The sequence below is a fragment of the Halichoerus grypus genome, chromosome 2 (genome assembly GCF_964656455.1).
Source record: "Halichoerus grypus chromosome 2, mHalGry1.hap1.1, whole genome shotgun sequence".
Lineage (NCBI taxonomy): Eukaryota > Metazoa > Chordata > Mammalia > Carnivora > Phocidae > Halichoerus > Halichoerus grypus.
The window spans coordinates 80,042,047-80,058,142 of record NC_135713.1 but is presented as its reverse complement, the minus strand read 5'-3'; the positions used below and the strand labels follow the sequence as shown (position 1 = coordinate 80,058,142).

General features: G+C 36.9%; 1 protein-coding gene across 13 annotated transcripts in view; it reads right to left on the bottom strand.

The window, feature by feature from the left end:
* Positions 1-16,096, bottom strand: part of MCTP1 (multiple C2 and transmembrane domain containing 1) — a 506,871-nt gene that overhangs the window by 159,903 nt on the left and 330,872 nt on the right. The gene's annotated exons all lie outside the window — the stretch shown is intronic.

Genomic DNA, 16,096 nt, shown 5'->3' with positions numbered 1-16,096 from the left:
AGTTATCATCTGTTTACAGTGAGCCTGTTCTGCCATAATCAAATCTTGTCCGTTTGGCAATTATATTTTGTGATATCCTCAATATTTTGTAATGTCATGTCCTGTATTATAAGAACCCCATAAAGTCAGAGGCTCTATGGGGGCAGCATTAATGATATTAGTGCAGCGTGTAATTTGTTTGATACCTTATACAAATGACAATGAAATCAATATTTAGACAAAGCTGTCCAGAGGTCATATCTTTTAAACTACAATATTGATTTAGACTACATAAGAGGTTAATGTGCATATTATTAACTTTAATGATAAAGAATAATTGTTTTAAATGCATTGTGAATTGTAGTCACAGTAGTTTACACTTCTGTGAAAGCTTAAATATCATTGAAGATTTTCAATTAAATTTTAATAGGAAGGAATTCATTAGCTATCAGTGACAGATAAGTCATGTATTCCCACACAGCAGTGTATTTACTTTCCATATTGTGATTCTTAAAATGAGCCATACAAACTTTGACTCACCTTTAATTTATTAGTTATATAATAAAAAAAAAAAGAGTAAATATATGTGTGTTAGTTCAGCGGCCTCATATACCCCAGGATGACTGCATAATTTAGCAGTATGGTAGTCTTTTCAATTTTTGGTCTTGGGAACAATTTTGAATAACAAATAGAGAATTGAAAGTCTTTGAGGTCTGTTGACATTTTTATTTCTGCCTTTGGATCTGTATTATCCTTTTTTTTTTTTTTTTTAGTCATACACACATACACACCATGGAAGACAGAATTCAAAAAAGAACATTTTGTTCATTAAAACAGTGCAAAATGTTTTATTTGCCACATCAACAATTTTATTTTCTTCCACAGAATTCAGGTACAAGCATAAAAAGTGGATTCAAACAATTTCAAAAGCCTTACTTATTCTTAAGGCCCATATAAAGTCTTTTCACCTAGCTTTGTACTGGGTCACATGCATACCATAAGAAAGAGGACACACACTACCACCTCAAATAATTTATAAAAGGGTTGGAGAGATTTAAAAAATCTACCTGTAATGATCAGAGAGAAAATTAAAGCCATATTTAATAGAATTCCATGTCAGAAGCATCACTATTCTGCCATCACTTTAGACAGAACATTAGATTGATTAGTGTTGGAACTTTTACCTAAAAGACAAGTGAAACATTCACACTCTTCCTGGGACCTTCTTTTAATTTTTCTCATATATGTGTACATTCATGTAAATCTTAATTTAGTTAAAAAAAACTATATAAAGATAGCACTTTTGGGCATTTCTGTTTCCTCATTTTCACTTGCTTTACTTCAATTACTATTATATTTCAACTGACTTGGTTTTACTTGCCCTCAAATGATCAGCAATGTGTAACAGATGCAGTCAAAACTGCCCCACCTCTTCAATAGCAAAACACAAGAATGAACTCCAGAGACCAAAATCTATTGGGAAAACATTTTACTTTATTTTATTTTTATTGCCCAGTGTGGAGCCCGACACGGGGATCGAACTCATGACTGTGAAATCAAGACCTGAGCTGAGATCAAGAGTCGGACACTTAACCGACTGAGCCAAGAGGTGCCCTGAAAATATTTTTACTTTAAACTTCTACCAGCAGAGGGGCGCCTGGGTGGCTCAGTTGGTTAAACTTCTACCAGCAGAGAATGCAAATCTTCACTTGATTTCTTTTCTACAGGAATTACATTCAATTGTGTAAGAGACTTTCAACCACATGGAAAGTCTCTTAAATCACCACTTTCTTTGTTACTCTACCTGTATTTGCTGACAAAAGATCTGGAGTCTTAAAGAAACAAAATCTGTTCTTAATGATTAACGCTTCCCATATCTTGGTAAGAAACTAATCCATTTATCAAAACCTATGCCCATGAGGCCGTGGGTATCCATATTTTCTTACTGTGTAGTTGATTAGTTTGCAAGACCATTCCTAGGGAAAACTGGTTATCTGCCGTTGACCACCACATTACTTATTCTCTCACTCACTCTCTTCTATTAGAATGAAGACATTGAAGCCCTAGAGACAATGCTACACCCACCAAAAACAGTGTAAGCACCTTCAGAAGCCACTTCTCAGTCATTTTGCTATATTAAATTCCAGGGGCATTCCATCATTGGCAAAAATATTCTCTTACATGTACCTGCTTTTAACTTGAAATGGGTAAGCAAGGTAAATTTTAAGAGACCATATTAAACACTGTACCAAATGTAATGGTGCTTACCTTTAAAAAAAAAGAGAGAGAGAAACTTTTATCTTAGACCAAATTACTATTTAACACAGCTTTAATTAAATATATTTAAATGTGGGGCGCCTGGGTGACTCAGTCGGTTGAGGGTCGACTCTTGATTTCAGCTCAGGTCATGATCTCAGGGTTGTGCGATGGAGCCCCGCCTTGGGCTCCCTGCTCGGCGTGGAATCTCCTTGAGATTTTCTCTCTCCCTCTCCCTCTGCCCCTCCCTGCACTCTCTCTCTGTCTAAATAAATAAATGAAATCATAGATATATATAATTATATATCTATGATTTTATATATATCTATATTTAAATATAAGGCACCAGGCAAGACCTTTCCCAATTGCCCAATAACTATGCCATATCTTAGTAGTTAGTAGGCCACACACATGGGAAGACCTGGCTAATGTTTTGACCACAGATTCATTCACTCAACAAGTAATTATTACTTACCATGTACCAGGCAGTGTTCTATGCATTGAGGAGACATAAGTGCATAAAACAATAATAATGATAAGCCTGACCTCATGGTGTTTACCTTAAGGAAAAAGACAATGAATACACACATTTTATGGTATTTTAGAAGGTGATAAGTACTATAGAGAAGGAGATAGGAAGAGCAATGAGGAGTACTGGTATGTATGTGCAATTTTTTAAAGGACCGTCAGAGAAGGTCTCACTGAGAAATCAGCATATGGGCAAAGAAATAGAAAAGGCAAGGGAGTAGGCTCTGGGCTACCTAGAACAACAGGTTGTGGAAAGGTCAGAGAAATGGCCGTGCCTGGTGTGTCTAGGAATATCCAAGAAGCCAGCGTGACTGAAGGAATGAATTGAGGGAAGGGGAAGAGTAGAGGGTGAGTGTGGGGAGGGTGGCAGGTCTCTGCAGGATATGGTTTTCTCTACAAGTTCTAGGAGAAGCTTTTGGAGGTATTCGGGCTGTGGCGTGACATGATCTGACAGTTGCTATTTGGAGAATAAGGTGGAGAGAAGCCAGTGGAGGAGGAAGTGGGAAGAGTTAGGGGGATATTACAATCCAGGTGATGGAAAGTGCTTGGATTCTGAATATACTCTGAAGGTAGAACCAACAGCGTTTGAAGATGCCAACAGCGAACAATCTCTTATGCCTGATACTGTTATTTGCTGACGGAAAACAATTCCCTGAGCTTAGCCAAGTCAGTCTTTTATTCCCCCAAGGACAAGAAGCATTCAACAAAGGACCCAGGGTAGTTTTCTCTAGAATCTGGCAAAGAGGAAAATTTACGTAAGGAGAGAGCAGCCAATTTTATATTTAACTTCTATTCATCTTTTCCTTCTATAAAGTTATGTTTTTACAGTTATCAGTAATGGATGCCAACATCAGGTCTTTACACACTATGTTATTTTCAACTAATTTAGAAAGTATCCTTCTGCCACTGCATGATTCAAGGGTAATTAAAAATTAACAGCAATTTCAACCAAAATAATAGTAAACGTACAATATCAAATTCTATAAACTTACCACTAAAAAGCATTCACCATAGTTTTATTTTAAAGAAGTGGCTACACACAGTTAATGTGCTTATCTGGCTTGCTAAATGATGCTTTAAATGACTGGCTTTTCAGTTCCTAAATTTTGCAGCCTTGATTATGTGCCACTTAAACAACCGAAAACAATCACAGAAATACCAGTGATGGACCTAACCATTAATTATCTCCTCAATTATTCCTTCCTTTCATCCTTTTATCGTTCTAGTTAGACCCCGTGATATGCTGCTGTGCTTGCTCAGAGTGTCTGGGGAGTGGGATTGACTACAGGATGCGGTATTGAGGTCTACCGAGTACACTGTGTTCTGCAAAGCTCTAAAGAGTGATGCAAAGCTGCTCCATGTGATGATTTTACTCAATACTGTATGGGCAGAAGTGCAAGGAATTAAGGCAGCATCCAAAGTTGAACTGTATTTTGTTTCTGATAATTTTTGGCTATTTAAACAGCCTAAATGTATGGGAACAGATTATATAATCCCTTATCTCCCTCTTAGTCATTCTTGTCATAAGACTAAAGCTGACCTCTGGGTACCAACTGGCTTTCTCTTAACTTTCACTGTTTGGGCTAAAAAGTGCAAGATTTGGGTTTGGATACAAGATAGAAATTGCTGCAGTGCTTGGTGAGGATCAGAGCAGTGGGGCTGATTGTGTTAACCGCCATGACAGCTGAAAGAGTCTTAGCCTTGCTTGAGAACATGGCAATTTTCCTTGTTGACAATTTTCTAGAGAGAAACAGGAATACCTCTGGAAGCATTCATTACTTATTGAACGCCTGCTCCTCTCACCCTGGAATTATAAGTATGATTAAGACACAGTCCAGCACTCAAGGCACACACAGTTTAGTGGGCATGATAGGCATGTAAATACATAATTATAATGCAGGACTGTTAGTGCTGTAATAAAGGTAAGTGAAAGGTACAATGGGAAGCATATCATTCTCTAGCTCTAGAACAGGAAGGGAAAAGGAGGCAAAGACTTTTCCTCAGTGGGTGAGATGACCCTGGTGCTCTATGGTGATTACACATCTCTATTGCCAACAGCTTTAGAGGAGAAGGACGATTATCTAACAAGACTTTAACAATTTATGATAAGGAATATTTAGCTTAAATTTGTTTCTTTATCCCTTTGATACGGACTCTATAACACAGCAACTTAGATCTATGTTATGTAGTGACTATACAATAGATACTTAAAAATATTAGGTTAGGACTAATGCACATTTATCCGTAATCTCGTTAAATACCAGGGGCTATTTATTTTCCCTATGGATTTTTACAGGGGAAAAAATCTCCCAAGGGAGTTAAAATTAGAGCTTCTTCTCTCTTAACTTAAAAGTAAATCTATAATAAATTTTAAAGCATATGCTCTAACACCTAAATTCTTATGGTGAAAAGCCATTCCTACAGCAGTAAAAACAGAGGTCAGAATTGTCTCCAATGGGCACCTTTTCTGGGCGTCTTCAAAGCAGCACAGAGGACTGAATGGGATGTGCTGACTGGCTAATTCTCTCTCACTCTTAGCCCTTGCTCTTTGGGGTCACAACACTGACACGTTTATAAAGAACTGTGGGAAAGCCTGCACCACCCCTGCTAGCTTGTTACCTGTTACGTGGGCAAGTGGATGGCTTCAGTTTGTGCAAACTACTGGTTTGAGCATTAAAGTCACTCAAAAGATACTGAATGATATTCTTGCTCCCAGAATAGAAAGTTAATCCTGATCCATCAGTGGTGGGCTTTGTCCAGGGTCATTTTGCTGCTGACAAGTAGCACACTTTGCTGGATGTGATGTGTTATAGAAATGTGCGTGTAGGGGGATACCCAGTGACCACCTCTTTGTTGTCCTGTCTCTGAAAACACAGAAGGCTTTCAATAGCATGGAAAGCAATTCATATCCATTGGGGCCTTTTATTTGGGGCCTACCTTGCACAAATTAAGCTCCTTGGTTTAATTTCCTCAGGTGTCACAGTTCGAAATGGCTATACTTTAATCTTTTTTTTTAATTATAATCAAGATTGCCATCTGTCCTTTCCACAAACTGGAATTTCAATCATAACATATAACAATGTTGTACGTAGATGAGGGAATTCCATAGGGTCCACCAAAACAAAAAGCCACGTGCATTGGATATATCTTCCAATCCTTCCCTTATCACTGGAGATGGGGTTTTGACCTTTGCTTTTTTCATCAACTGACCTAAACATATTTTAAACATCTGATTGGTAGAAATACATTAACTGCCACTACTCACTAAGTTCCCACTGGGTCTGATTCTGGGACTGAGTAATAATAACCGGGCTTCCCTTTTCTCACTAAGTCATGAGTTGTGGCTCTCAGCCCATTAGACCTAATACATCCTTTTTCATATTGAAGATTTTGTAATGTCCTCCTTAAAATTTTGAAATAAAAATCAATCATGATTTCAAAATTTCATATAATGCCTTAATGCCATAATAAAGGAGGATTAAACTGAAAGTTGTTTATAATAAAATCATATGTTTATTTATTCAACAAATATTTATTGAGTGCCCACTATATGCCAGGCCATGTAAACAAAAAAGGGAAATGTCCCTGCTCTCTTGGATTCTATTTGTAGTGGGGAGGGAAGAAAAAGAGACTAAATTTTGAACACAATTAAGAAATACATTATATTGTATGTTAGGGAGTGATATGTGTTAATGAAAAATGGAAACAAATAGTGCGGGATAAGGGGTTTGAAGAATGTGGGGGAGGAGCATAGTTTATAAATATAATTAGTGTGGTTGGAGTAGGCTTCATGGAGAAGGTAAGATGTGAGCAAAGACCTGAAGGAAGTGAAGGAGTACTCAAATGGATATCTGGAAAGAAGTATCCCAGGAAGGGGCAAGAGCTAGAGCAAAGGCCTGGTGTGCTCAGGGACCCTGATATAGTGGGGCACAGTGAGCACTGGGAACAGTGGTGGAACATGTCAGAGAAGTAAAGGGGAACCAGATCATGAACCAGATTGCCATGGAGGCAATCCTAAGGTCTTTGGTGTTCACTGTGTAAAATGGCAGCCATTTGCATGGCTTGAGTAAATAATATGTATTTCAAAATCCTCAACTTTATGGTCAACTAATCTTCGACAAAGCAGGAAAGAATGTCCAACGGAAAAAAGACAGTCTCTTCAACAAATGGTGTTGGGAAAATTGGACAGCCACATGCAGAAGAATGAAACTGGACCATTTCCTTATACACACACAAAAATAGACTCAAAATGGTTGAAAGATCTAAATGTGAGACAGGAGTCCACCAAAATCCTAAAGGAGAACACAGGCAGCAACCTCTTCAACCTCAGCCGCAGCAACTTCTTCCTAGAAACATCGCCAAAGGCAAGAGAAGCAAGGGCAAAAATGAACTATTGGGACTTCATCAAGATAAAAAGCTTTTGCACAGCAAAGGAAACAGTCAACAAAACCAAAAGACAACCAACAGAATGGGAGAAGATATTTGCAAATGACATATCAGATAAAGGACTAGTATCCAAAATCTATAAAGAACTTATCAAACTCAACACCCAAAGAACAAATGATCCAATCAAGAAATGGGCAGAAGACATGAACAGACATTTTTCCAAAGAAGACATCCAAATGGCCAACAGACACATGAAAAAGTGCTCAACATCGCTCGGCATCAGGGAAATACAAATCAAAACCTCAATGAGATACCACCTCACACCAATCAGAATGGCTAAAATTAACATGTCAGGAAACGACAGATGTTGGCAGGGATGCGGAGAAAGGGGAACACTCCTACACTGTTGGTGGGAATGCAAGCTGGTGCAGCCACTCTGGAAAACAGTATGGAGGTTCCTCAAAAAGTTGAAAATAAAGCTATCATATGACCCAGTAATTGCGCTAATGGGTATTTGCCCCAAAGATACAAATGTAGGGATCTGAAGGGGCACGTGCACCCTGATGTTTATAGCAGCAATGTCCACAATAGCCAAACTGTGGAAAGAGCCAACATGTCCATCGACAGATGAATGGATAAAGAAGATGTGGTATATATCTACAATGGAATATTATGCAGCCATCAAAAGGAATGAAATCTTGCCATTTGCAACGACGTGGATGGAACTAGAGGGTATTATGCTGAGCGAAATAAGTCAATCAGAGAAAGACATGTATCATATGACCTCATTGATACGAGGAATTTTTAATCTCAGGAAACAAACAGGGTTGTTGGAGTGGTGGGGGGTGGGAGGGATGGGGTGGCTGGGTGATAGACATTGGGGAGGGTATGTGCTATGGTGAGCACTGTAAATTGTGTAAGACTGTTGAATCACAGACCTGTACCTCTGAAACAAATAATACATCAAATGTTAAAAAAAAAAAAAAAAAGAATAAGATAGCAGAAGGGGAAGAATGAAGGGGGGGAAATCGGAGGGGCAGACGAACCATGAGAGACTATGGACTCTGAGAAACAAACTGAGGGTTCTAGAGGGGAGGGGGGTGGGGGGATGGGTTGGCCTGGTGATGGGTATTAAAGAGGGCATGTTCTACATGGAGCACTGGGTGTTATACACAAACAATGAATCATGGAACACTACATCAAAAACTAATGATGTAATGTATGGTGATTAACATAACATAATAATAAAAAAATGCAATCTAGGCTCAGATAATCATGAAATAGATTTAAAACCTTTATTAACGTCTATATTTAATCTTGCAGGACATGGGACAATTTCACTAGTTAAGATTGTCTAATACTTTGTTGACATTTAGCATCCCCATCCCACTCCCAGCAAATTCCAAGAGCACTCCCCCCAAACACTGTGGCAACTCAATTCTCCCACAAATGCTCAAGAGGGTAATACTGCCTCCTCCAAATGAGGATCATTGCCCTACAGCAACAGTTCTTAAACATTTTCATCTTTAGGAACTCTTAAAAATTTTTGAGGACATCAAAAAGCTTTTGTCTATATAAATTATATCTATCAGTTGACCATTTTAGAATTTAAAAATGACAGCATGTAAAACTATCATTCATTTGAAAATGACATAATAAATCCATGACATGTTAACATCAGAGCAATCAAATATATAGCCTTTGAAAAATTGCATTGTACATTCAAGAGAGAATGAGTGAGAAAAGAAAATAACATCCTAGTATTATTATGAAAATAGTTTTGACTTTAAAAGATCCTTAAAAGGGTTTTGGGGATCCCTGGAAGCTCCTGGGCCACACTTTGAGAACCATGACTAAGAGCAATGGGAATAAAGCACAATGTAAATATGAATTTATTTCCCTTGGGATCTAGAACTAGATGCAAAAGAATATTTATAGTATTGTGTATAACAAGATGCATTCTTGAGTTCTAAAATTGAACCATCTTGGTATATGCTGCGAAGCTTGAAATTTATGAGAGAAGAACAATAAATAAAATGAGACAGATAAGAAACTGGGAAAGAAAGAAAAGGGAGACTATGGGATCTATAAAATGAGAAGACACTATGAAAAATTTATGTCCAAGCTTTTAAGAGTTTAGATAAATTATGGTAAAAACATTTAAGGATTTTACTTCAACTAATATTTAATATAGAAACTATATGCACATCACTTGTTACAAGATTGAAAACACAAAAGTTATTTGTCTAAAAATATAAGTATAAATATTTATTATAAGCTCCTTTGTTTTTGAAAGTTCTCATAGTTACTTTAGGACACACAGTAAATATATATTCAACTAGACTCCCCACAGAAAAGCATGAGGTTTCAGATAATCTCCCTTATAAGTAAATTAATTAGCTGGAGAGATCCTTTGCAGTAGAATAAAATTCTTTAGACTGAAAAAATTAAGGACTCTAGTAGGTGATTAAACCTTTTTTTAAAAAATATTTTTAGGCAATAGAACTGAAAAATGTCATCTGTCAAGCCTTGTCTTTAAAATATCTTTGTATTTTTATTTCTCTTCTACAAAATATCTACTCATTCAAGAGTCTGTTATTCATCTTGGCACCTACTGTGGGATCTCTGTTTCTGAGGGCTGGGAGAAAAGCCTCAGAGGCCAAGTTTGAAAGCTGATCTAGGGCTTGAATCCTCTCTTGCTATCAGTTAGTCTCACAGGCTCTGGTTTAACAGGGCCAGTGATGGGGAAATTGCCACCTCCACAGGTCTATTCTGATACATTTTTAGGCAATTATTAATTTTTGGGAAGTGCTTCTTTACACGGCACACAAAATTATGTCTCTGTAACTTTTACCTATTTTATGTAGTCATTTTTTAACTTTAAATGAATTAATGGGTGCGAAGTGAGGGCATAGCATCTGTCATTTAGATTATCTGATTAATGTTCATTACCTGCCCCCCTGAGCTGGATAATGTGGATGGCTTGCCAAGCATATATTCTAACTTCTGGTGTCTCTTCCTGAACGAGAGAGGCTGCAAAGACCAAGGTCACATTTTTAGACTCTCTTGCAGCTAGGGTGGGAGACGTGAATTTGGTTGCACCAATCAGGTATACTTGCCTAAGATCTGATATTAGTATTCAGTTACCCAAGAGCCTGTGGAGTCCATTTTGCTGCTGTAGATGGTAAACGGGAGTAGTGTAAGGAGTTCTCAGGGTCTTCTCAACCTGCTAATGCGGCCAGTTGCTTAATTAACCTCTCCACATCTCAGTTTTCTGATTTGTAAAGTGGGGAGAACAACAGTAACTAATTAGGTTGTTGTGAGATGGTGCTAATCCTTGTTCTAAGCTCAGGGTAGCGTCTGACATGTGATGAGGTCTCAGTAAATGTTGCTGCCGCTACTAGTGTTATTAGCATTATTATCATTTTCCGTGAGCTGTTCTCAATTGACTTGATTTTAAAACATCAGATAGCCTAATTGAGAATAAATTCTGCTTTGTCAATGTCCTTGTTTAAAGAATCGCTTCCAATACTGAATTCATTCCCCAGTATGTTTGATGAGTCCAGAGGTATCATTCTCAACATTTCCCTTTTATTCAATGTAGCCAATTTGTAATCTGCATACTAAAACAATGTAACAAAATTGACATGTGCATAATTCATTCTCACGGAGCTTAAACTCAATTCAAACCCTAAACTTTTTTCTATATTTTCTGCTCTTAAAGAAGGACATTACTGTTTTGTATCCTTGTCTTTTTATGTATATTCTTTAATGTCCACCTTGTTGAACTAACCCTATTATTTCAGTCTGAACTAAGCTTATCACACACATATATGGATATGTATATATATTACGTATAAATACTGTAATACTATGTAAATATTTAAAAGTGTAAATCTATAATATATACATATAGTATACACATATATGTAATATATGCATATAGTATATAGTTAACTATCCCTGTTAGCAAGTTTGATAAGGAAGCCATCAATTATCTCCTCAAAGTCACTAGTAAATAGGTTGAACAAGTTAGACCAAGAACAGAGCCCTGTATTCCTCCATTTGGCATTCCCATTGACATCAGTCCTTTATCACAATCACTCTTTGGGCTTGGCCATGTAGTCATTTATGCACCTAACTATACTATCATATAACCCAAGTATTCCTGTGGTAAGATTTTTCTTTTTTTCAAAAGTCTGGTTAAATCTAGATCCTCTCTGTTTGCACCAGTTCCCTAATCCATCATTCTAGGAAATATATCGCTTATTTACACAACTATATCATAACAAACAATAACAAACAGTTTAATTTTAAACAATGATTCTAGCATCGGAAAGCATTTCTTCAAGCACTGAGTAGAATCATGGAGATAGCCCTCCAAGCCAGATCAGCAGTTCTCTATTTCTTGACTCAAAGGATCATTTTGTAATCTTACTTCTACAGAACTCAATTAATTACTTTATAGTATTTCTCTCCCCCCTGACTTCCCATTGATAGTGGGACCACCACTTTCTCAGCCTATAGTCCTTCACCTCTAGAGCATATCAAACCCCATTATTAATCTCTTTTGTCATCCCACCTATTCTTCCAGAGCAGTATCTTCTAACCATGTGACCTGCATATGAATCACACATGAGTTCTGTCATTCCATATAAAACACTAGCTCAGACTCAGTCTCACTAGCCCTTGAGTTAAATTATCATTTTAATTCCTCTTTTCACAAATATCTCATATCAACTATTTGGTTTTAGAAAAACACTTTTGCATTTCTAAAATTAGAATAGGATTTAATTTTGTAAAGATGCAAGTACTAAAAGGAAGCCACTTTTATTTCTATGTGAACTATGATGACATAAAAGAATGAAGAGCAAAAATTAAAAAAAAAAAGAGGAATGAAGAGCAATGATTTGCTTTCTCTCCTTGTGACGCCTTCATTTGTTTAGTCTCATTCTTAAGGAAGGTATTTATATAGTGTTAAGACATTTAATATGTATACGTATAATGTTGTTTTCTAAACTACGCCATGTTACCATGACAAGAATGTCAGCAGTTGGGTATTTTTGGTGCATTATAAATTGGATGAAATTTCTTCTCAAACTATACTATTTTTGTTAAAAAGCAAATAGGGACATCATTAGTTTATATAATGGAAATAAAGCACTGTGCTTGGGAAATTTTTAATACATTTTGTGTAAAACTTAGATATTTTTGTTTCAAGCAATATAATTTTAAGATTTGATGATAGCAAAAGTTAAAAATAATTAAAAGTGACATCCACACATAACCCCCTTTTATTTGGTAAATTATTTTACCTTTGATAATTCACAAATATGAAGGATTTCCACCATCTTTTATATATAATACCATCAGTTGAACTATGCAGAGTTTAAAGGATATATGTTTTCTCATCTTCCAACATAGGTTTTAAATAATGATCATAAAATCTAAGGCTGCATTTATCAGATATCATCAATGTTATTAAATATGATGACATAATTAAAGGCATGTGCTATCAAAAATTCAGACTGCTACAGTTCTATAAAAGAAGCAACGTACCCACTTTTTCCAGAAGAGCTCTTGTATTCTGAGGGCCACTCAAGCAACAACTGCATATATCTTATGTAGTTTGCTTGGGTAACCCACAAAAAGTTAATTTTTTTAAAGAACAATATCTTATCTATGTTATATATATATGTGCTTGGCACTTCTCCAACTATATATAAAACTTTCAAAGAACAGACTTGCCTTTTTCTGTACAGCCACCTTTTCATTTTCTTTCTCTGAATAGACCCATAATGTTCAGGGAAAATACCAAGAATAATAAATCCAAATCTCTGTATAAAATATACCTTCATGACATACTCAAGCTGGAAATCACAGGAACCAATAAAAATGCAGGCAGCCTACTGATAATGAGGTCAGAAATACAAATAAATTTATTTTTAATGAAGACTGGAAGCACAGTAATCAAAGTGTTAAAATTCATTTCATGCATATCTCATTTGCTTCTTAGCTGATATTTACCACGCAATTCTGTGAGAAAGTAGAGGCCTAAGATGCTCCAGATAAATGGCTCAATTAATTGTACAGAGGTAGACCTCTTTGAGCTGAGCCAGAGCTGTGAGCTCTTTATTAAAAGCACTATTCTGTAGCCCATAACCTTGTTCCTTGACTCCTCTCTGGTTTCCAATTTAAACAAGTCCCCATGCGGCCTGCTCTAAAGGGCTTTGTCTCCCTGTCATTGTTAAGAGAGCTGAGGCATCCTGGAAGTGTGAAATCAGACCTCATGAGTTGAACGGTTCCCCAGGGAACGCCGGACTGCGCAGAAGGTCAAAGTCATGGGCCGGACCGTCTAAAAGTGTCTGATCGCCGGTCTGTGACACAGCAAGGTTGGGGGGGGCGGGCGGCGCTAGACTGAAGAGGACTGAAATTGAACACATCTTAATTAAAGCCCACAGACAGCAAAACAAAATGTTTTCTAGGCAGCCTGTCAAATGGGGCTTAAATTTAGCTCTGCTAATGAATCTGAGCTGCTAACTGTTATTTCTTAAGATAATAAGACTCTCACGGAAGCTGATAAAAAAAAAAACTGTAGCATGTCTTTTTCTGCTGTTTTGTTACTTAAATATTTTCCAACAATGAAGACAGTTTTCCTAAAGAAAAACATGGGAAAAGTCTATGCAAATAAAGGGGTAGTAAACATCTCCCTTAATAACTAGTAGGTTTCCAGACTATGGGGCTGGTGAGTCATGGGTTTTTATGCATAGCCTTGCTTTAGAAAAAGATATGCTCATTTAATGGGACTGTTTCAGTGACAGATTATGTTAATTGTAAAATTCTCTCCCTCTTCCTTTTTTCTCTCCCTCTCCCTCTATTGTTTCCTGAAAGAGATGGTGCATTAATTTGAGAGATCAATTCACCTGGGGTGGAGAAGTTTTATATTAGTGTGCCTTTTAATACAATGAAAAGGTAGGGCATCTTTTGAAAGGCTTTCACAGTTCTCCCATATCACCGTTTCTGAACCCGAGTGGCTGGTATCCCTGGGGAGGCTGTGACCTCTTCCTCGGGAGCTCAAAAAAACAACCCAGGGGAAAATGCAGGGGAGGGGCTGAAGAGAAGAACCCTTTTCTCTTTCTTCTCTTAGAACTTGAAAGAACCAATAGGCCAGGTCTAAATACTCTGCGAAGAAAGCCTCACTCGATACAGAAGACATTAAATGTTCTGCTGAAAGCAGAAATTAGGCCCCATCCAAGGAAGAGGATAATTAGAAGCTTAGAAAAGACAAATTCCGACATGAACTGTTTCCCACCACCTTTAAAAAAATATATATATATATTTCCCCCCCAGTGGTCTTTCTCTCCTCACAAACTGTCCAGTTTTAAGGAATACTTGATTTAGCAGTAGAGAGAATTTTCCCCAGTGAACGCAGGGCCAAACGGTCTCTGGGTTTTGCTTTGATGGTACAGAGACATTCACCTTTTCACTGCTTAGTTGAAAGGTAAGTAAGTTGTACTGCAAAGTATTTTTCACTTAATCAAACTTTTTTTTTCCTCACGAAGAATTTAGCTGATCATCTTTGAAAACCAGAGAGCCACTTTCTCAGGCTGTGAAAGGCTGCCCACAATTTGACTGAAATTTCAATCCACTCTTGTGCCTCGCTCAATGCATGTGTATGTGTGGGAGTTGTAAATTGAGGCCTTAACCACCAGAGTTAATCTCTTTTTTTAAATCTGTATTAACCTTAATGATTTGAAGTGCACTGTCCAACACTGCGCTATTGAGACCGAAGAAAAAACTACCCTCGACTATCAACAGTTTATTAGGGGCTTAACTGAAGTGACCTACTGTAGTAGTGTTCAGCTGAACAAGGCTATAGGCTTTTTGTGGAAAGGGAAAGAATTGAGGGTTTCATTAAAAAGTAATTTGTGCTTTGTACTCACTCATTCAAAGAGAGTCTCAATTGCTCTTTATTCACACAGAGTTAATACAGTATCACAATGTTTCTCAATGAATGTGTTGTAACAAAAGAAAAATTTTACATTTTGAAAGGAAAAAAATTCTTTGTAACTGCAGTAAGATTGATGGCTACTTAAAAGATTATAGAATCTCTTGTTCCTGTGCTCATGTTAAATGATGGAATATTATAATTTAAAATTTTTTGCTTAAACTATGGAAGTTTGACTTTATGTTCTGATCCTTAAAAATAGTTTAAAAATAGAGCAAAGTTGGTCAAATATAAGTTTGTCTTGTTAGGTTTGTCTAGAAAAAAGTGTTCTGAACCCAACTAAGTATCTTATAGTAATAGCCTCCTTTATAGCAGGTCAGAAGATACTCTGCTTAGCTCAGAGAGCTATCAGTGATTTAAAATCTCCCCTCTCCATCCACAACACTCCTAAATGGATGCTAATTTGGGGATTTGAAGACCGCACCATTGACTCAATTTCTGTTTTTCAAACTGTTGCTGAAAATCTTGTAGAGCCTATGATTATCCACTGAGATGTACAACATATCTTTAAAGTTCTTCTTTGAACAAGTAAAAAAGAAGTATACAAAGAGCTTATTTGTGCTCCAAATTTAATGGTAAAGACCAGGAAGGATCAGTTTACACATAAATATTTATCCTTTCCAGAAGTAAAGATTATTAAAAAAATGAGTAGTATATTCAGACATTTCTCACTTAAATATATGGTCCTCAGTTTCTGTCACCATCACAAATGTCGTAAAGACCACAAAAGGTCCAAGAGTGAGCAAGGTCAAAGACTGAATTATCCTCTTGCCCCTGAATAGTTCAACATCTCTCTTGTTCAATTCAGAGCACATTAGATTATAAGGTCAGTGTGGAATGAGGAATCATGAGATTTATATCCCTAAAACTGGAGGGGGAAAAAAAAATGGACAATCTGTTATTTAGTATTCCCCAAATTAAAGTTCATTTTATCAGATC